Genomic DNA, 21,874 nt, shown 5'->3' with positions numbered 1-21,874 from the left:
TCGCTCGACTCTGTTATGCTCGCATAATGGGAGAAGTATGAAGTGCCTCTGATTATCGTGCTTCCTAGGGGATGCGATACCTGCTGCACTGGGGGGGATGTGGAAGAGGTTGTGCTCGCTCAAAAGTCTAGAAAGAAAAATGTAACTTTACAACAGTGCAAATTATGCAAATAAGAGCATGGGGGAAGAATCATCACAGATTACTTTCTAAAGGATTGTAAAATCCTTCATTTAAAGCTTAGTGTAATCTTTGACATTTATGTGGGCACCTGAAAAAAAAACCAGCCCTAAAGCAGAGCTTTGGTATGGAAGTACGGTGCTGCTGTGAGCAGACACATTTCTGTCTGCTTCTCATTTAAAGTGCCAGCTCCTTCTTTTTTGTATACCTAATTCACGATACGCATGGAATATACGGCTGTGTCACAAAGTCATTCTGTATTCTTAAAGCTTAATATAATCAAATTCATTGCCTAAAGATGGTGTAGTTGAAGATTTGATCCTTTTTCACTGAAGTGGAAATACTTTCAGTAATTGAAAGCAGATTCATGTCTGGAGTTGTACAAGCCAAGGTTTTCATTTTTAAAATAAACCTTTTGTTCTTCAGCTTTAAATATTTCAGTGAGCCATCCGGAGACCTATGTTAATTGCTAGAGTAGACTTTAAGGAAGGATTGAGAAAAAAAAAGACAACCTGAGAAAGGTATGTCAGCAATTAAATTTACTTAAAATAATAATGTCTGTATTCCAGTGCAACATACCGTTGCAGTTTTTGTGCAGTTTTTTTTTTCTGTTTTAGTTTTTCAGTTCATCCACAGAATCTGAATTTGAACTACCTATCTGTCTGTGGAGTGCTTTATTTTAAACTTATCTTCACTTATGTTCACCTTACTTAGCCCATTTGCCATTTTTAAATGAGCTTATTAAACAAAACAGTCTGAACTTCGAAGATTTGGGAAAATACTGACCTGCTCCAGTAAACAAACCTGACACTTTGTGGTGATAGCTGCCCTTTGTTAACTTTGTGTCTGTTTTCTGGCTGATCCTGTGGAAAGCTTTCAAAAATCTTGTTTTTCTAATATTTTAGCAAAGGGAAAAGAAACTTAGGATGTGAACTACTATACTCCCAGACAAAGACCGAGCTGCTTTGGAGCTGTTTGTTAGAAGCTTTGAAGGTAGAGAACAATGGAGGCAGGGGAAGGAAAGTACCTTCTCTCCCCTAAGATCTCTAATCCACAGAGTAAATTCACTGAAAATGTGTAGAAAAGTTACTGAAGATGGCAAGAGTCCCCTGTCCATTGGAAAGTGTATTAATTTCTTAATAGACACAAGGATTTAACTGCCTATGTTAAGTATAGCCTATCATTAAGATAAGAATTTGTAATTTTTATAAGGCACTAAATAGGCTGGGTTTATTCCCATGAACTTCTAGATGCTGTGCATGCAGCTGCTGGAGTGCACTTTTCCTTCATTCAAAAGGTAAATCTTTCATACATCATTAGTAAGTTCTGGTGGAAACATTTCTGTAAAACCCAGGAAGGGGAAAGTGCTCAAACAAGAACAGAAAAAAAACTAGCTTACTTTTTTTTCATCTTTCAGATTGGGGTTCAAAACTGTCAAGCAGCTCAGTAACTAAAAATGAGATGTTACAAAATTTTTTGATTAATCGTTCTGTGTTCCTGTGTGGAGAGTGGCCTCATATTTCACAGTATAAGGGTATTTTTCCTTTCAAGGAGTTATAAAATGGTGTGTTACAATGTAGCAAGAAACCTACAGCAATAGGACCTTTAAAAATACCTTTTATGTTTGATGGCTTTGTCGTGTCATTTTTACTTTCTAACCTTTCTGAATCAAGACGTTGCATGTTCCATGCAGCATAGGGTATATATTTCTTTTCCATTTGAAGAAAAGCAGCCAAAGTGGTAGCATCCTAGGAAAAATTTATAATTGGTGCAATAAAAAAAAATATAAAATGTCATGTCAGGTGTGTGTTCATTCTACAGGTCCACAAGAAGAATGCTGCCATACACCCATCAGCTTTTAAATCTGATTTTTTAAATTAGAGATAGCAGTTAGAGACTAAACATTGAAATTAACTTTTATAATAATGGCAAATTTTAGTACTGAAGTGTTTATCCTTTGGCTTGAGATTTATAGAAATTCATAGAAATATCTGTAAATATCAGTATATGATGCAAATGGACCCCACTTCGGGAATTGATCTTGAGCTGTATTCCTTTAGTTCGGGCATGCATCTGTGAAGATTTAACATGACTTTGCAAAATACTAGAATGGTCTGATAAGCAATTGTGAGATCAGACTTATATAACTTCTCTTCCTATAACTTGTGTTACTTCCCAGTTCACTTGTTGAACTAAACAAGGAAAAATAAAAGGTCTTAATATGTAGGCTTTGTTCAACATAGGCAGTTGAGTAATGATACAAGAAAATAGGAATTCACTGTGTTGTTCTCCAAAATAAGAAAAAGACATTAGCTTTCCTATCCTTTATGCATGTGTTCAAAGGTCTTATTAGTGGTTATATGCATTCTAAATATGTCTATAGGCTACGCTGTGTGGGGGTTTGAAGGACTTTTTCCAGAGGTAGTTACAGATTTATGCATTTCAGAATAGCAAGAGGGCTTTTGTATGTTCAGTAATGTAAAGACTATGATGCTGTGAGCTAGTGACCTCACTAATGGTTTGAAGATGTATATATCTCTTAGGTTTGAAGATTTTTATACAAAACCAGAGATGAGGATGAAATAAATCAACTGTACTAAAAAAATGTTTATGTAGTTTTCCAGTTAAGTTAATCTTTTAAGTGTTAGGAACAAGTGGAAAAAATGGCTCTTGTGTTCCTTTAAAAAGCGTCACCCACATTAAAAATTCTGAATAAAATGAGTAGGTGGCTGAAATACCCTGAATGAGTAGAAAATAGCCATTCATCATCTTTTTGTAAGATTAAGGAATTCAAAGTGCAATTATACATGAAAACTTGAGCACTTGCTCAAGGTAACAGCAAGGTGTGGAGTCTTCTTTTCAAACTGACTAAGGCCACCATTTATCCAAACTTGAAACTAAACAATTGTTTTGTGTAAACTGCTGTAAAGCAGATTGTTTTTGAAGCAAGTCTTTTAGATGTAAGAAAAAGGTAGACTTCTCATATCTGGAAACAGTAAATAATTCTAGCTCAGAGTGAAAGGCTTATTTGTGGCTCTTATTTACAGCAGAAAAGACTTTGCATGGTTTTGATATATGAATCATTGGAAACTTCATGGTTTTGATACTGTAATCACTGATTTTTGTATTTACTACATGAAAGTACCTTTATAGGAGGTTTAACTTCTGGTGTATTCAGAAGCCAGAAGTTAAGTATGCATTAAGAAGTGCATTAAGCAAAAGATTAAGCCAAATACTTGAACGTGTTGGAATTTGCACAAACTGTATCTACAACTCAAAGTAATGGTGGCCTGACAAAATGGCAGGGGCGGATTTGCTGTAATTTCTGAAGAACTGCACTATGATCAAACTGATTAAAGACATGTGACAGGGTTTCTGCATATTTAATTTTCTGTGGCAAAGGAACAGCAATTTTGGCAGTAGCAGTAAGCTAACATATCTAGTATCATGTCAACATTGAGTTATGTGTTTATCTTTCTGATACAACTTGCTTTTTTGCCACTTATTTACTTTTGAAGGGGATTCAGACCTATACAGCAATATTTCTAAGATGATTAAAAGGAAAACAGATTTAGAAGAAAAAGAAATTAATCTAAAATAAGATCTCTTGCATCTCTGAATAACTAACATCCAACTGCTTTACCAGCTTTTTTATTTTTTTTGTTCTGTTTCAGTTGTTATTAGTCCAAGAGCTATTGCCATGGGCCTTTTTTTTTTTCTTGGTATCAAGAAGAATTAGTGTCCTGGAGAGCTTTTGGAATATAAGAGTATATATTAATCAAAATTAAAAAAAAAAAAAGGAACTACCATTATAGAATGATATTATTTTGTTGGTTTTCATAATTGTAAAAATCATTAAAAAGCACTACCTTAAGCTTTCAAATTGTCGTAACTGCCAAACTAATTTTTAAACTGCTTTAATTTTCATCTCTAGTATAGTTGCTGACCACAGACAAAGGGGGAAAAATGGAACGGAAATGGTTTTTTAGAGCAGCTTTTAGTTTAATCATATAGACCTGCTTTTTCATAAAACATTATTGTACTCTTGTATGAAATATAACCAGTTTCAAATCTGTAGAAATTTCAGAGTTGTTAATTTTTGCAGAACATTTTTCCTCTTAAGTCAGAAACTGCATTAAAGAAAAGACTGTTGTCCAGGGAGTTGTAAAAAGTAGCCTGGAAAGCCTCTTATGTTCTCTCTTTTAAATAGAACAGAATTGCCTTACATAGCAAAGTTAACTTTGTTAACCTTTTATAATTATTTAACCATTATTTCATTTTACCCCCTGCTTAAGCATTGTACATTAATGCAATAGACACCTGGCTGTGCTCTTAAAAGTTTATTTGTCTTTCAATTCCTGTGATAGTAGGGGGCAGTATATCTCTTTAATTATCTTTGTTCAGGGAAATGTTGAAAGGCCAGGGTAGTTAAACAAGGCCATTTGGATTTGCAGTAAGGTCGAAGTCAGATGCAAGGAAAGTGGTTAAATGCATTATCATCTTATTGAGCACATCATCAGTAAAGTGACCTTGATGGAGGTGGAAAAAGCCATTTGGCTATTTTATGACAGCCACCTCTCTGCTGGCTTTATCCCTGCTAGAGTGTACTTCAAATAGCTTTATCACAGTCTTACTCTTGTTGCTTTGAAATCTGATTTTTCTTAATTACAGGTGACGAATTAGAGGCTGAACAATGAAATGAACTTTCTAATAATGGCCAGTTTTACTACTGAAGAGTTTATCTTTTGGCTTGGGAGATCTAGAAATATCTCTAAATTGACTATTAAGGTGACCTTTATGTTAATTATTATAAAGCTGCCTTTAAGGATTTCATTAGTAATCACTGGTTTTTATTCATTACTCTCCTGCTTTTTAGACTGCTTTTTTTAGGACAAACAAGCCAACTTCCAGCCTTAGCAGCAGGGACATTATTTGTTTGAATGTGTGTGTATTTATTTTTTTATGAAGATACTCAAACCCTGGGAAGCTTGTGGCTAAGCTGGAAACAAATAGTTAAGAAAATATATAATTAATGGTTAAATATCTGTCTCATTTGTGTTTTGTAATGGTAGTCAGTATTGATGTCTTAAAAGCTTATGAAAGTATAGTTCTAGCTATTGCATGTTAATATGAGTATTTAATAAAAATAATCTCAACTGTCCATCTTCCCCTCTTTCTTTTTTACCTGTCTTTTTTTTCATTCAAGAAAGACTTCTTTCATTTGTGTAAAACTACATTTATTTCAAATAAACAGGATAATTTTCAATTTTTTGCCTTTAAAAGAATTTTGTGATATTTCTTTTTATAGTGCTCCCCGCCTAGGGATTGGCATAAATGTTAAGGGAATTTAAAACAAATGCACAAAATACAAGGAAAGACAATAACAGGAAAACTGGATCCAAGTTTGACCACCTGAAGGTACAGGTTAATTGACTGAGACTCGCAGCAGAGCATTAAAAATTATTGGAGACTAGAGGGAATGATTTATAAGTAAAAATGAGAAGAAAGAAAAAAACCCAGTGCAGCATAGTCACATGGAAGAACCACCTGAAAGATTTTTAAAGATCTTGTGGACTTGGATAATGTATCTAGATGCAGTAAGATTAATTTAAGACCAGAAAAGTGAGCTGCAGATCAAGGCACATTTTGTAATGGTAACATCCTGGAGGCTATGGAAAATATCTCAGCACAGTTCATAGAAGTTCCATGTTTTGAAATACAAGTATTGTTTTGTGGTAGTGTGTTGAGTGGCTGTTACACCTTTTGTTCCTAAGCTTTGATTATATGTTGCCATTTTGAAGGTAGATGATTTTAACTTCCACTTTGCAACCTATGAGCTCATTTTCTTCAACACATAAGTGATCTCCTAACAAAAGAGCAGGGTTCTTCTTCCCATTATCACTTCTGTCTTTGGAGCTGGAAGGCATCTCATAGCTGTCTTCTCACCAGTTTTATATGTGTAGTTTTATACATTACCCTTGGGTTTGCAGTATTTTTCTGAGACACATTACTCGGGGCAGTTAAGATTTTAAAGTTGCCAGTTGCAAGCAATGTTTTGGTGTGGTTTTTAGCACAGGATTGTAGAGTCAGAGTGTGTTCTCAGCATGAGGCAGCCTCGTTCAGATGGAGAGAGAATCTCCCCTTTCACTCATGCCAAGTTCCCCTAGTTCCTCACATACTTGCTATTGATCTAGTTGGCTATATCATAAAGTACCCTTTGCCTCTGTAGTCTAAAGAATTTTCTTACATTTTTCTTTGTTTAATTATTCTTGCTTCCTCCTCAGCTCTCTCCTTGTACTTGTCAATCATATTCCACAATAAAGCAGAATGTATGTGTGTGTGTTTCCATATGCCCAACCAGAAGACAAGCCTTTTGAAGGCAGACACATAGAGTCAGAGTTTGAAAATGTAATTCTGTCAAACTGTCTTTTTCATCAGATGACTTCAAGAAGATTGCCACACAGCTAGGCCTATCCATTGTCTTGTAATGATACTGAATCTTAGCATCTTTCCTACCAAGCAAGAGACAAGCAGAAAGATGATGCATCTTGGGCTGAAGGAGGTCTCACTGTCCCTTTGCAGGTATGCTGAAAGTACTGACAATATTAAAGCCTTTTCTGTAAACTGGAAATACCTCCCAAGAACTTTTCCTACCCTGTCTTTCTTTTCTTTTGCCCCTACTTGACAATTTTGATTTATGGAGCTGAGCACATATTTTGTTGCCAGGAGAGTTTCTTTTCAACAGCTGTCCTTCCTCCAAATAATACAGTAAGGTTTGCAACACCAAATGGGTATCTTCAGAACATTTCAGACAGTCATATTCTGCAAATCCTACTACTCCTCATTTGTATGAGAACCCAATGTTTACCACCCTATTTTTTCCCCCTGAGGTCAAGGAATCTTAAACTGACTTGCCAGTCAGTGGGTTCCTCTCTGGATGTAAACCCTTTTCCCCTGATGATTTTCCTGTCAGTGGCATTTGGATAGTATTTCGAGTTATTCCTCAGCAGTTCTGCCAGCTTTTCACACAAGAGACCTGTGTATTATTTATCAATTCTCTTTTCTCATTTCTGCCCTCCAGCTTGTACATTACCCCCTCATCCTATTTCTTTCCACCTAATCCTAATTTACTGCTGATCAGAGCCATGGCAGCAGAAACAGTTACTTGAGGTAACTGAAGTACAGGTAAAAAGAAGAATAAAAATAAAGCCTACATCAGACAAAGTTATGTTTTTTGCCTTTGAGGCAATTGGTTTTGCTTGCAGTGCTTTTGGTGACACCAGGCAGAGCTAGACATTCTTCATTCTAGTTGTGTATTGTCTGCTTTTGTTTCCTGTAGTGCAACTGTACCTTATAAAATAATGGGTAACAAATTGTTCATTTTGAGTGTTGGGTTTCACTTCCAGTGTACAACAGAGTTTCTGCTAGAATCAGTTATCTGATTATTTTCTCCCCTGTCTTTTTTTTAGGTGTAGTTTTTTATGTGTGTGGAGTTTCCATGTGTGTTCTTGAACCAAGTGTGGTCAGTATGCAGTAGAGTACATGAGGATCTTTACTAAGAAATGCAAAAATATACTGAGTCCTATGGCAAACTGTATTGCCATCACTTCATGGAAGTAGGTTTATTTTATATAGTCCATACAGAAATTATAGCCTTTATTAACATCATTTGTAGACTGAGCTGTATTGGTCTGGAACAGCACATGCATGCATGTGTATAGTTTGAATTTTAGCCAAGGGAAGGAGTCTCCTACATTCATCTGGCTGATGTTCCACTTGTGGTCATGGCTATAACACAGCACCTGAGCATTGACGTGGAACAGGCTATGGGTGTTGGTAAATCCGGAAGCCTGGCAAAGCAGTAATACTTGAGAAGTATTGCCTAGTATCATTCTGCTTGCCTGCTGAAAGCTGCCTGCAGCTCAGAGTGGTGTGCTGCAGGCTAGCACCTATTGCCATGAGATGTTCCCTCCTTTCTTGCGTTTCTCAAATTTTGCAACATGGTGGCAGAGGGCAATGAAAGGGAAAGAAGAAACCAGCTCAGTCCCTTTTTTTTTCACTGTAGAGAGAAAAACTAGGTTATAGAGGAGAGATAGCAATGTTTGTGTACAGTAGCAAAGGGAACAAGCCAAGGTCCATTTTCTGTTACAGCTCAAGTATCACTGATGTGCACAAGCACTTCACCAATAGCCTGGGGACCTCATTCATTCAACTTCCTGTGATCAGTCCATGGTTCATACCCTTCCTTGAACTGTGTGGATGTTATCTGGGAGAGCACTGGTTGTTAGCCAAAAAGTAAGGCAGGAGCAATACTATCAGTTTCAAATTAATGATGATTTTTTGCCAGTGTTTACCCTCAAGCTTGGACTAAACTGCTCCTGTTGAATTAGTGCAGATATAAGCATTGAGCCTGGGGCTCATGGTAGGGAAGAGAAGGAGAGGGTAAAACAAAGGACACATCCATGTCTCTAAACAAATTTGTATTTGACAAAAACCACTTCCAGCATAACATCGCAAACTTAACCGCAAATTCACCCAGGATATTTGTTGCAGAATATTTTTCACATTACCATTCTAGTTAGGTCTGGATGTCTTTGTTCTTTTTCTCTGGTGATTTCTGTAAGGGCCTGTCAGGCCAGGGCAGGTAAGAACCCTCTAAAAAATTATCCTGACAAACCTGGAGACTGTTCTTAAAAGATAGAAGATATCTCCATTTTACTAATTCTTGATTAGACTGATTGACTTCCTGTGCTAAGAACATTTAAATCATGCTTTTGCTTCCAGGTTTTTTTTTTGTCATATAGCTCTGAATTTAGGATAATGAGGGTTTTGTTTTTAATTGTTAAAAAATAAAAAAAAAGAAAACCACACAAAAATAGGAAACGTCAGTTCCCATTCAGCACTCAGCCTAGCTGGGAGGCTACATGCATAACTACCTTGCATGTACCTGTTCTTGCCAGATTTGTTGCTCCTTTATCAGAGAAATCAGCTTGAAAAATGTTCAGCTTTGCCTCATTTTTATGTACATTTTCACATTTTTTGAGACAAGTAAAAATACTGTAACTCATGTTAGTGGTCATACTCCAATAAAGTGAGATAATTAAGAAATAAGACATGTTTTGATGTGTCTTCTGCTGGATGTAAATGTATGCAATATGATTTTTTAGTTCACGTAAGTTCTTCCTGTATGCACTCAACATTCTAAAAATAATAAACCTGTGTATCATGATATTCCTATTGCTACAATCAAATTTTAAGTTGGTTGAAAAGCATATAAGTAGTCCCCTTTGCCTACCTATATGAAGAACCTGAAGAAACGCACTTATCCCTGTTGTAAGTCAATTGTAACTCACACTAAATGTCTTTCTGTGGCAGAGGAATGACCTAGCTAGCTTATGCTTTGGATGGAAGTACATGTCCTTTTGAAAAACCACTGTAGTTTGTTTAAAGCAAGTGATTAGCACTGATGCATACCAGACAGATTTTTGTAAAGTAGTAGACTCTGCTATCTGATCTGTTAATCCTTAATCTATGGCTCTCCCTTTCACTCAAATGCTGATTTGAATTCTACAGACAGACCTTCTGCCTTTGCTTGTCATAATTCTGGAGAGCTCTTCTCCACTTCAGTAGGATTAAAATGAAGCAGAAGAAAGTATTTGTTTACTTTTCACAAACAGGTAATAGGCAATTCACTATCACTGTGACAGTGTCATGCTTTGAGGTGACCCAAGGTCTTTCAATGAGGCAGATGTGTGTGCACTTGCACAGTTAATGTGCCTTCTATTCAGACAGGCTGATGTTTTTAAAGGAAACTTCTATGGTAAGTTTCATGGACTTAGTGGGAAAAGGATTATTTTGCTGGTCTGGTCATTTGAAAAAAATGTAACAGTAACATATATAGTTATGCAAATCAGCAATAATATTGTATACTTTTCTCTGAAACACCTGAGTTTTGCAAGGATCTGTGGCAGAGTGAGTAAAGCAGAATTTATTAGATTGCTGAGCTCTTCAACATGGTTAAACTTGCTTCTTTCCTTTATACGCAGCATAAGTTCATGTACCAATGCAGGGAAACAGAATAACCTTGTTGAAGAAGAACATAAGCTTAATCTGTAATAAAATGTATAAAAAAATTTAGAATTTTTTGTGTTGATAGTATATGCAGTGTTCATGGAAACAGTGTAATTACACATCTGTCAAATGTTACAAATGTTACAAATCCATTCATATAGATGAATTGACAATGTATGTATGACAATTGCATATATTTATTTCCTGATATTTTATTGTACTTTCCAGAGTCATGCCAAAAAGAAGACAGTGAAACATGTTACTGTTAGCTACTTGTAACTTCAGATACCCACACTTAAATATTTGCTATTGAGTATCTACTGACAGCAAACTTGAATGTAATTACATAAAACCGTGGCAAGGCATGGCTCATAAAATAGGAGTTCTTGGGTTATTCAGGCTACACCTAGAGTTCCAGTGAGCTTAATGAGCTCACTGTTGAATATAAAAAGTGATAGACATTATTAGAACATACTGTATGTGCTCATACTTTGGGGATATGTTACAAGTTATTTGATATATGTAATAAGTCTTGTCATAATAGTCATGAATTAAGTGGCAGCTAAAGTTCCCTGTGCAACCTGAATTAAATTAAGAAACCTGTTGGAGGTCACAGACAGAATCTGAAGTCTGAATCTCTGGAGTTTCTAGATCCTATTGCAAAATAAGGATTATTGCCTCCCAGAATTATTTCAAGACTATTTCAAGATCATTTCAAGAACTGCTCTTTCCTTGAGAGCCAGCCCTCTTGCATTCACATGTCTGCACAGATACCCCTCAGTGTCCCTAATTTCACATGTCAGCACAGAGCTACCAAAGAAGGCACAGGGCCAGCATAGTCCTGGTACAGTTTGGACTGGAAACCACTAATCCAGGCTATTAGACATAGCCTGTTGAAAGGCATGGCCTATTGAAATAAAATATTATTCATAAATTGAAATATTATCAATGTTTATAAAATATCTTGGACTGACTCACAAGGAAGAAATCCAAAGCTTTTCATTTCCCCCACCTCTTCAGAGGAAATTTGTATGCAAACTGACTAATGCACCAAATTTCAGACAGCTATGAATTAAAGCCACTAAGTTATGAATGCCTGAGAAACGGAGTACATACTAGAAATGACAGATGCAGCACAGGAATGCTACAATAACTTAATATAATAAATGCAATAAAATCAGAAATCAGCACCTTTATGTTTCAGAAGGTGATTACAACTAGACACATTGCTTTTGTAGACAAATTCCCTGCTATGTGGCAGCTGTAGCACTAGCAGGTCTTTACATGCCCACAAGAGCAAATCAGTCTTTAAAGAGGTAGTGCATTTGAAACTAGCAGTCAGGGTTTTTTTATTATTATATCTTTATTAAAAGCATATGTAAAGTTTAAAGTGCTGTCTTCTTGAGCAGAGTTCTCTGGAACAGATACCTAGTGTGTGTCAAATGTTTAATACCTGTATTGGCCCTTCTTAGGTTGGGAACTCTTAAAACCATAAAGTAACAAAATGTTTCTTTATTTATTTTCAATGTTATGGTGATGTTAAATGCGGGTGCCTTTCAGATGGCCAGCATTTAAGAACTGTTATTCTTTTCATTCTATGAAAACCTTGAGAAAGATGAAAAAGCCATTTACTGAGAGACTTGTTAGTGTTCTTCAGAGGCATCCTCTTGTCTTCCACGCTTTGTAACTGGTTACAAGCACACAAACGTGGCGTTGTGGTTTTTTGCTGTCATGAAACACTCTTGAAGAAAGGATTTGGAAAGCAGGTTTGCAGGAAACCAGGTAATGGGAGTATTCTAAACTCCTTCATTCACATAAGGGAAAAGGGTGTTTCAAGTTGTTACTTGCATTGTAATGCATGAATAATAACATACTATAAAAACTATTAGTCAAGTGGCTGCAAGCTAATTTTATTTGATAGCAATAGATTACAAGGGTGGTTGCATTTCAAATCATAAATATGTACAATATTTATGACAATAAATACATTGAAAACAGTAGTCTTGCTATGCCTTAGATGATATTGAACAGTTTAATCCCAAGAGATTTAGAAATTCAAGTATAATGGAATATGCTTGATAGGGAACATACTTCCTGTATTTCCTACAAAAATTTATATATCATTTGAATAGTGTCTTTCCTACTTGTCTGTAGCTGGTGTTAAAACTTATGTCTTACATGATGTGTTAAAACTCACATCTGTAGCTAATAAAATAAATAATCTCTGATAATAGGAATGAAAAATTGGTAATAAATTCATGTTCATTAGTAACGAACAGAATTTAAATGTGTAGGTCTCCAAGGACCAGAAAAATATTTTTCTTTCATCATTTCTAAAAAGGCTTTGTGTAATGCCAAAATTTCTGCATGAATAGGTATAAAAAATCAGCTAATCAGAAAGTCACACCAGTCAAATGAATAGTTTGAGTAGACAGTATTTTTCTTCTTGGATTCTTGAATAGATCGTGAAACAATCTTAAAATTGTTGAAGAATCTGTGATTTAGTATCCTATGTAAATTTGCCTCAATACTGCAATATTATGTATTTGCTACTATGTGGAATAACAATTTTTATTACAAACTTATAAATGTGAAGAACATGTTAAAACTCGGGCGCCTTTTCAATCTGTAAAACCTCTGCACTGGCTACTGCAGATAGATTTTTATAATGAAACAGTGGATCATTTCTTGTAAGAAGTTACAAGGTTAGAGCTATTGCATAAAACATGTTAAAAATACAATAATAAAAAAAAAAACCATAAGCTTCTTGCTCTCACTTGTGGTAGACCAAGGCTGGGACAGGGGCTTACTTTTACTTACAGGCTTACTTTTTCCAAATATTTGCAGGAGTGGTTGTAGGTGTATTGGCATGCCCTGCACCGTTCACAGTGGTAGAAGCATCTGTTATTTCAGGGAAATTATTTTGGTTTCTGTTGTTTTAAATGAGTTCTGCTGCTGATACTGTTATATCTGTGGTAGAACATTTACTGGCATAAATGTTTCTTTAGAAATGTTATTAGAGTTTTTCCTCCATTTCTATTATGAAAACTGGTCTACCATCAAATGCATGTTTATCAATTTCTTACAGTTTTTATAATAAATAATAATCTCTGAGGTGTAAATATGTTGTCAGCTGTTTCACATTATTATTTTCCCTGAGAACTCCATGGTGGCATTTTTAACCAAGAAAAACCTAATTGGCTGCATTAAGAAAATACTGACTGTAGCCACATGCAGAGACATTATCAAACCAAAGAGGTATTACCCTATCCTCCTTACGTGCATTGAGTTTGCTGTAGGGGTGCTCCAGTGACTTAAAACAGGAGCTTGCAGAGAACAACTGGGCATGTCACATTTTCTCCTGCATGCACTATGCCAGTCATACACAGCCCTGAAAGTCTTTCCTCCACTATATTGGCATTTCAAACGAAGTCTTATCCTTAAGGCTTTTCAGTCTGAAAAACCCTCCTCTGAGCTAAATCCTGGTTTAACTCTGATTCAGCTGCCTTCCTGGGGTAAGGTGGAGGGTTGTAGCACATGGAGGATGAGGAAGAGGAAAGCTGAAGTTTGTACTGCTATGCTGTAATAAGGGTGCAGTATCTGGGTTTAAAAATTTATCTAATGGTGATCCATGGACACTTGTGTTGCTGCTTTGTGTTGGGCATGCTGTTTCTCAGGGTGGCTGGCTGAGAGAGGCATTTCTGACAGACTCTGTTTCAGATATGTTTGGTGTAGGCATTATGAAAACATATTCTTGGCAGGATTTGTCTGTGTTTGATTTTTTTAAATCATTGTTAAAAAAAAAAAACCCTAAACAAATCAAAACCAAGACAAATCCAAATAGCTGGAACAAGGTGCTGTTTTAGAGATTGTATAATTATTTGTAACACAGTGGGCTGGTCGCTATTCATGTGAAAATTGTTACAACATGTTGAAAATGAGAAGAAAATAGCAATATATCTGGAAGTTAAAGCCTCTTCCCTGCATGTGGCTTACATTGAATGTGATAATGTGCTATGCATTCATTAATGTAATACAAAAACACCATCTGTATAACAAAGATCAAAATAACTTTTGTGTTTTCTTCATATTGAACCAAGTAGTTTCCAGATACACAGCAGGAAGAGCAAACACCTTGCACCACTTTTCTCCACCTCTGGGGTACCATTTCCTTTTGTATTCTCTCTTTACTGGTGTCTTACTGGGCTGGGGGACTTTTCACTAAGGGGCAGCTGACTGTGTGTTTCTGAGCTGTACTCTACTCCCTGATTGCATTTTGCTGACTGCTGACTATTCTTACCAGTGTAGAGGGATAACCCCTCAAGAGGAGAGGTGCCGCCCAGCATTCTGGAAACTCACTTGAAATAGCCTCATGGTAGGGTGCTTTTTCCCACACACCTTGTTCTGAAATCTTCCTAGTTTTCCTATCCCTTCTTGTTCATATCTGCTCTGAGTTGTTAATTCCTTATTTCTTTTCCCATGGACTTTTTTGTTTGCTTGCTGAGCTGTGTTGTTTTGTTCCTCATGCAGACTTGGGCTCCTTTTTGGTGCTTCATTACCATCTCAGTGAAACCAGCAGTGCTTTTGGCTTTGGCTTATCTGTGGCTGCACTGAACCACTTAGTTCTGGTTTAGACTAGAAATATACACTAAAAAAATCTAGAAACATATTTTTGAACTAAACATATTTCTGAAGCAATCATGGAGATTGAAGCAATCAAGGGAAAAAGATGTGGAACACTTTGAGTTTTAGGCAGATGTGAGCATCAATGCCACCTCTCCTCTAGCCTGCCTCTCCATTTCTTTCTTTCTTAGTTGATAATCACTTTTTTGTTAATTTAGTTCAGTCTAAGTGAAAACTTGAGGATCAGGCTCACTTCATTTTCAGAAAACTCCCTCAAGCTGTGTTTCAGTTCAATGCTCTGCTACAAAACAGACTAATTTATGGAACTACAGAAATTCACATAGGCACTGGCTTGGGTGCAGTGCATGTCGGCAGGCACTGAGAGCAAGCCATGCTTAGCCTGTCGTGTGAGAGTTGTACATACTGGCTTCAGCAAGAGCAAGACTGGTTACAGGATTAACTTTAAAGAAATTTCTCACTCCTTAATCTGCAGTAGCTGCTGATGAAATGTTTGGTGCATTTCCTTTTACCATTACTGGTCTTTTGCTCAGACCTGGCCCTTCCTAATCCAGAGTCAGTATTGGTGCGGACAACAAGGTTAAAAAAAGTTGATTTAGGAAATTAAAGGTAGATTACTTGCTATCTTGAGGAACCAGGATCTTGGCACTTCACACTGGAACTTGCATTTTTATTCTTTGCACTTTCAAGTTGATGTGAGAGGAAGGATCAAATCCTTTTCAAATTTCAGATAATTACTAAGTAACTTATTCTAAGATGAAATTTTCATTCTTACAGGAAAGCTATGAACCTTGCAATATTTCAGTTAGTAATACTTTTTGACTTCAAGATGCTTTTCAATTGCCCATGACAATATCTAAAGACATACTGTGGATGTTGTGACTAATTATGAGATATGCATGTTAGCATTGTAACCAGCTAGCTTTGCCTTCCTCAAACAAAAAAAAAAAAGGATTTCTTGCAGAAAGTCTGTATCTGTAAAGAGCAATAATCATAAATGGTTGGCATGTACCTGAGCAGTTACAATTTTGGTATCTCAATTCTAGAACTACTCTGTTATTCCTTTTTTGCTTCAAAACCTGACTTAGAGCAATAGACTGGCTTGCATAAAATAAAATAATGGGGCTTGTTTCCAACCTTCCAAATGAAGGTTGATGATGTGCTGTAACAAGAAGATAACCAGCTGAACTTCACTTGTTCCCCAAGTAACTGCAGAGTTGCATAGATCTGAACAAACACCTCATACTTCAGTCTCTTTGAGGATATTGTTTTAAGGTGGCTTTCTTTTAGTTTCTAGATGGCTATTTACTCGCTTGTAGCTGCTTTTCTAGCTTGTCATCCTCTGCTTGTAGTTGCTCCTCAGACATGCGGGCTGCCCAAGGGCTTTAGACTGACCAGGCACTGTCCTGTTACCCAGTCCTGCTAGTTGGTAACATTAGTTAGGAATTATGGCTTCTACTTACATCAAATTTTAGTAAAGACCCCACTTACACTGGCAGTGCAAGGAAAGCAAACCACAGGGACTGGTAGTAGAACAGACAAGTTTATCACTAACCTGAATTTGCAGGGGCACAATTTTTGCAAGTGGAGCAAGATCTTATTCAGGATTCAAAGCCTTTCCATTACACAGAGGTTCCCAATAAGTGTAATAGACAGGATTTTCAATTATTGTATTCAGGGAGAGGAGCAAATAAAAGGAAAGTTGTTCCTGCCAATGCAACTCTAAATCTTGGGGTAGAGTCATTCTCTAAGACTGTAGCTGATCTTGAGCCAACAGTTCACTGCTCCAAAAAATCTTAATACAGAAGGAAACAGAAAGAGGGACAGGGAGGGTGAGGGTGGGGAAACAGCATAGTTTTCTGTTGGGTTAGCAGGTAATATCAGTTCCCCATGCAGATAGATTAGTAATAAAGGGTGGAGAGGGGGAGGTGGGAATGGCTTGCTAGAGCAGGTGGGAGGTAGGGTGGGGTGGCCCCTTTTTGGTGGCAGGCAATGTGAATAGCTCAGCCTCAAACTATTACTTCAGCCTTTGTAGCACTGATGTAGAATACCTGTGATCTTTTAAAAACCTGCATCCTGTTTTGCAATATTTTAGCATTAAACTGAAGTATTGGTGGTGGCAGACTGGCTTGAGTTTCTATAGATATGTATCTCATGTGCTCCAGCTAAGTCTCCTGTTCTTTAAGGTGTCTTCCTTGCACTTGGGATGTATGTAGGGCACAGATATATTAGTTAAACATGTTAATTTGTGATTGCAGTATCAGTAAAAGTGACGATTTCAGTGCTGACTTGCAGTGTATTTGCCACTTACTTTTTAGGATACCCAGTGGGATATGAGAGTGAGCTTGTCCTGCTCTTAAGCAAGCCTCAGTATGCTTACTATGCACATTTGTGCAGTTGCTCTGAAGAAAAAAATCCCTACAGTAGTCGGTAAACCTAAGCAGCTGTAGTGGCTTTCTCCACAGAAAAATGAAAGGATTCTATCTACCCCAGACACCCTGTGAGTTTGCTCTGAGTGTCTTGCTGTAACTGTGCCCTGGCAACACAGGAGCATAGTCGTGCCTGACAAACATGCTGCAGTACAATCTGGACTGCAGTTGGTCCTCTCCTCAAAGCTCTGCTGCTCAATTTCATTATCCTCCTTCTCTCAGAGAGTATTCACTCCTTAAAAACACCTCTCAAACAGCTGCACAAGGTGCATGGAGGCAAGCACTTTTAAATAATACAGCTCCTTTAATAGTTAGTCTGCAGAGAAGAGCAAAGTGAGCTGAGCTTTTTGATTTTCACAGAGCTGAATGTTTGGCAGTTGTCTGTAGCACACACTCCTGTGGAAAAAGACAGTCTGCAATCACTTTAGCAGTGCTAGATGCCATGTGGGTGTCATACAATATCCACTGGTGGTTACTCACAAGTTAGAGATGATGAGGAAGTATTTTGAAAGAGTAAGAATTTAAAGGCCTGAACTTTACCTTAAAAAAAAAAATAAAGAAAAAAAAAGAAAAAAGAAAAAAAAAGAAAACACACCAAAACAACAAACCAAACACAAAATACTGTGCTCTCAGTGTATGAGTCTCTTTGCTGTTGGGCCCTCAGCTTCAGTGCTATGGTGATTTTATAATTTCTTGAACAAAACAGGAGAATAATGGGCAAAACTGGGCAGCAAAGTAATAAAGAATTCATTGCTGATTTTTTTAAGCTTTTTTTAATAAGCAAAAAGGTTTATGTTGTCATCCCAGCTTTCTCCTCGTGCTTCATTTTGCATGAGTTTGCAAAGAGCATGGAGAGATGCCAAAATTCAAGGAGGAGATCCCATGTAATCCTGTAGTATGCCAGAGAGGAAAGGCTGGGCAGAAGGATTACATGTGCTCCTGATGTGTTCATTTATGGTAATGCAGCTTTGCTATTTGCCAACCAAATGGATACTTAAAAGAGGAGATTATTAGTGGAGAACATCAGCTCAAACCTACCATGGTTGTTTGAAATAAGGTATCTCATAAACAGTATTTCTGTAAGGTCATTCTGCATTTTAGTTGTTTAACTGCAGGCTCTTGCTAGCTGATTGGAAACTTCTCTTATGAGATCAGGTTTGTTCTGTGTTTTTTTTAAGTAAGACTGTGAGATGTGGTGTGAGGCTGTGCAGCATTTTTGGGCAGCAAATTCCTGCAAAAAGGCATCACTGACATTATCAGTGTCACAGGGATACGCTTTTGAGGTGCACATGTAGCCCTGGAGGCAGGGACAGCACACTGGCCTGTGGCCACTGAGCCTGTGCTGGTGCTGGGCCTCAAACTTGCTTGACTTGAGGATGGGGATGTTCTTGCACTCATTCAAAAGTCCAGTTTATTTTAAAATAAACAGTCCCCAAGAAGCAAATTTAAGATACCGTTTAGCTTCAACTATTTAATTAGTTTTATTGACAGTAAAGGAGAAGTGAGTGTGATATGTCAGCATGCAAGCCAATTTTTGTTTTGAGAATGTATTATTAATAATATTAAGAAAGGCATTGAAATACCTGATGTGGATCCCACTTCTGCAAACAGAAAGAGTATCTTTGGTGCAATATTTCCATTTCATAAGCTTTGCTGAGATTCATATCAAGTGTAAAGAATATGGTAAACTGTTTTGCAGAATTTAATAGGAGATAAACACCAGTTTGAATGCATGGAGAGATGACAGTTCATGATAAAGCTAAGATTACTATCAGCAGGTAAAATTTTGTATTTTCCACAATACTCTTTGTTTCCCATTTTTAATATAAAATGCTCTCAAAAAATGAACTTAAAATGTAATTTGATTCATCGGGATGACATTAATATATCAGGGGGAGGAATTAGGAAACAAGAAAAAAGTGTGTTTTTTTAATACCTTATATTTTGTTTAACTTGTTTTTACTTGACTGTTGGTTTGTAGTGAATCATCCACTCTGTTTCGCAGTAGAACATAGATATTAACTTTTGCTTTTGGTGGGATGCAAAAGGCAACTTTGTGTAAAAGTTAATTCTTAGTAAAACAGGAGACATTTGTAAAGAGAGTAGATAATCCAGATAAACTGCAGATCCACAGTAGCCATCCTTTTACTTAATCTTCGTTGAGAGTAGATTAGGAAACCAGATTAAATCAAAAAAGCATGCTTTCATTTCTGAGGCTTCGTTCCAGGATAACACTAAGCATGAAAAATGCTGGTTGCCATTTCATGGAGTGAAGGTTGCCAGATCCACAAACTCTTCCCAGACCCTTTTGCTGGCATATGCAGATTTATTGGCAAGGCAGCATTTCAGAAATGCTCCCTCATCCACTACATGAAGCATTTAGCAAGTGCCAATGTCCCTTTAGATTTCTACATGATAATTTTTGGTGCCATTTTTTGTAACCAAACCTAACGTTATCTGAGGAAGAATCTCACAAATTCCCTGTCATAATATTTTGCTGTGCTGTAGGTGGTTTCTCTGCTGGTTCCTAGCAGCTTTGCAGAAGCAGACCTTGCCCTCCATTTTGAGAGGAATGCAGCATCTCCTTGAAATGGCAGCTCTGGAATGGATCACTTGGTGTGTTGTCAAGCCACATTTAAAAGGAAAAAAAAAGAGATGGGGGGGTTCAGAAGCTTTCATAGGCTCAGTATGGCCATATTGTACAGAAAGTGGAAAACCTGTCCAGACATTTCTATAAGGCCTTTCCCCATCAGGAAAATCTTAACATTTTCCTGCCAGCACATGGGATCGCCCAGGCAGTGTCCATAGCCACCTCAAGTCTGAGTGCCCTCAAAAGGCTTTGAATATTCCCTGTTGTCAGTAGGAAGTGTCTCTGTACATCACTAGTGCCTCCATGGGCACTCCATGTTTTTTGTTGTACACCAAGTGCTGCTGCTGCTGCCCCAAATGGTGGTGAGGAGTGTAAATCTTGGGCCCCACAGGTGCTCAGCGGTGTGCAGGCTTGTGAGGTTCATTTTGACACATAACCTTCATTATTACGTATTCTGAAATTATTTTGTGTTCTAACCATGTTCAGTGTTCATCTTACTGGGTTCAGTACTTTATGAAGTTAAGTCTCCTAAAGCACACTCTTGAGACATAAATCCACAGAGGGAAAATGCGTGTCAGCAGGTGTCATCCTGTAGTGTTTGGTAAAGACCTTTTTGCAGGACCAAAATGTTTTAATATCCAGGTAAAGTAAGGTGAGTAATGTGGAGAACTCTAGTCTTGTTTCTATTAACTGCCCTAATTGTAGCATGTTTTAACAGTCAACAAATTTAGTACTCCTTTATGAAGAGCTTATAGGTGCAGCAACAGAAGGGTATGACTGAAAGATGGAATCATTTTGGAAAACCTAATTATAACAGCATCATTTTGCTTTTCTATTATTGTTGCACAATTTTATCGTGCTCCTAGTGTTGCTATTAATGTCTTCCTAAATGTCAAATTCAGACTGCTGATGGTGATCATCTCATGTCATATTGCTAAATTTATACAGGCTGTTGAGAATGTCTGATGTAAATGTTATGCCAGACCTTCTACATATGCATATTAGAAGACATCTTATGCTAAATACCTGCTATCAAATACCTACTTAACTATTTTCCTCAGTGGTATACAAAACAAATTGAGAGGTTTTTTTAGGAGTCATCATGCTATTGTATTATTTTAAATTATCTGTGATAGGAAAGATCTCACTTGTGAATGGTTGTGACACTAAATGATGTTAAGTAAGAAATTCCAGATACATCTTCACTTTCAACTGAAAGCTAATGTCATTTCCTTATAAATGTTTCTCTGAGAGATCTGAATGCATCAGACTACCACCTAGCAGTCAAATGAAGGAAAGCAAAAAATGCCTGAGGGACATGCTTAGTAAAACTTCCTAATATATTTAAAAAAATGTTCCTTCTAGTCTGGTAAATTCAATACAGCTTCAATTATTAATGTTAAATAACTCTTATTTCTTTTTTCTGAGTCATTTTGAAAATGAAAAGTCACTTTAAGACATAGGTACTTAGGGCCTTTGAATTAGTTGGCTGCATGTGAATGAATACCTACTGTGTGCAGTGTAAGTTGTGTATCTTGGAAGTACCTTGTGCAAAATTTTCCTCTGATATATATTGAATTTTGTGTGTTCAAGCTATTTAAAGTGTGCAATATTTGTAATTTGGATTGAAACATAAATTTAATGCTGTTGGAGCTGCTCTTTAAATACTTTTCTTTGTAAGAAATTACCTGTAGCTTCACTGTGTAAATAAGATTGTAAACATAGCTGAAAAATTAGTTAGTATCTTGTTGCTGCTGAAAATGGTTGCAAATGACTGTGAAGATTACATACCAAGGGAATAAGATTTCACCTTTATTATAGTTTTGTGATGTTTCCAGTGGCTTTTAGTATCTGCCATTATGCTATTTTCATGGTTCAAAAGCAAAGGCTTGAAATTTTAGAATTATAAATGTATTTATTATATTCCCCACATCTGCCAAAACATTGTCTGAATTCTAGCACATG

General features: G+C 36.8%; 1 protein-coding gene across 50 annotated transcripts in view; it reads left to right on the top strand.

Moving 5' to 3' along the window:
* TENM3 (teneurin transmembrane protein 3) overlaps positions 1-21,874 on the top strand; it is a 1,286,597-nt gene that overhangs the window by 1,049,428 nt on the left and 215,295 nt on the right. For 2 of the 50 annotated variants that reach the window (XM_085578813.1, XM_085578808.1), the window contains exons 2-3: positions 605-699; positions 6,617-21,874. The exon at positions 6,617-21,874 is cut by the window's right edge and continues 21,618 nt beyond it. The exons of 44 other annotated variants lie outside the window; for them this stretch is intronic. The gene's annotated coding sequence lies outside the window, so the exon portion shown is untranslated. Of the gene's footprint in view, positions 1-604; positions 700-6,616 lie in introns of those variants that run through there. 4 more of the 50 variants (XM_085578810.1, XM_085578809.1, XM_085578815.1 and 1 more) reach the window with 3 other exon arrangements.

Source organism: Lonchura striata, chromosome 4 (assembly GCF_050655825.1).
Source record: "Lonchura striata isolate lonStrDom1 chromosome 4, ASM5065582v1, whole genome shotgun sequence".
NCBI lineage: Eukaryota > Metazoa > Chordata > Aves > Passeriformes > Estrildidae > Lonchura > Lonchura striata.
This window is presented reverse-complemented; position numbering and strand designations above follow the sequence as displayed.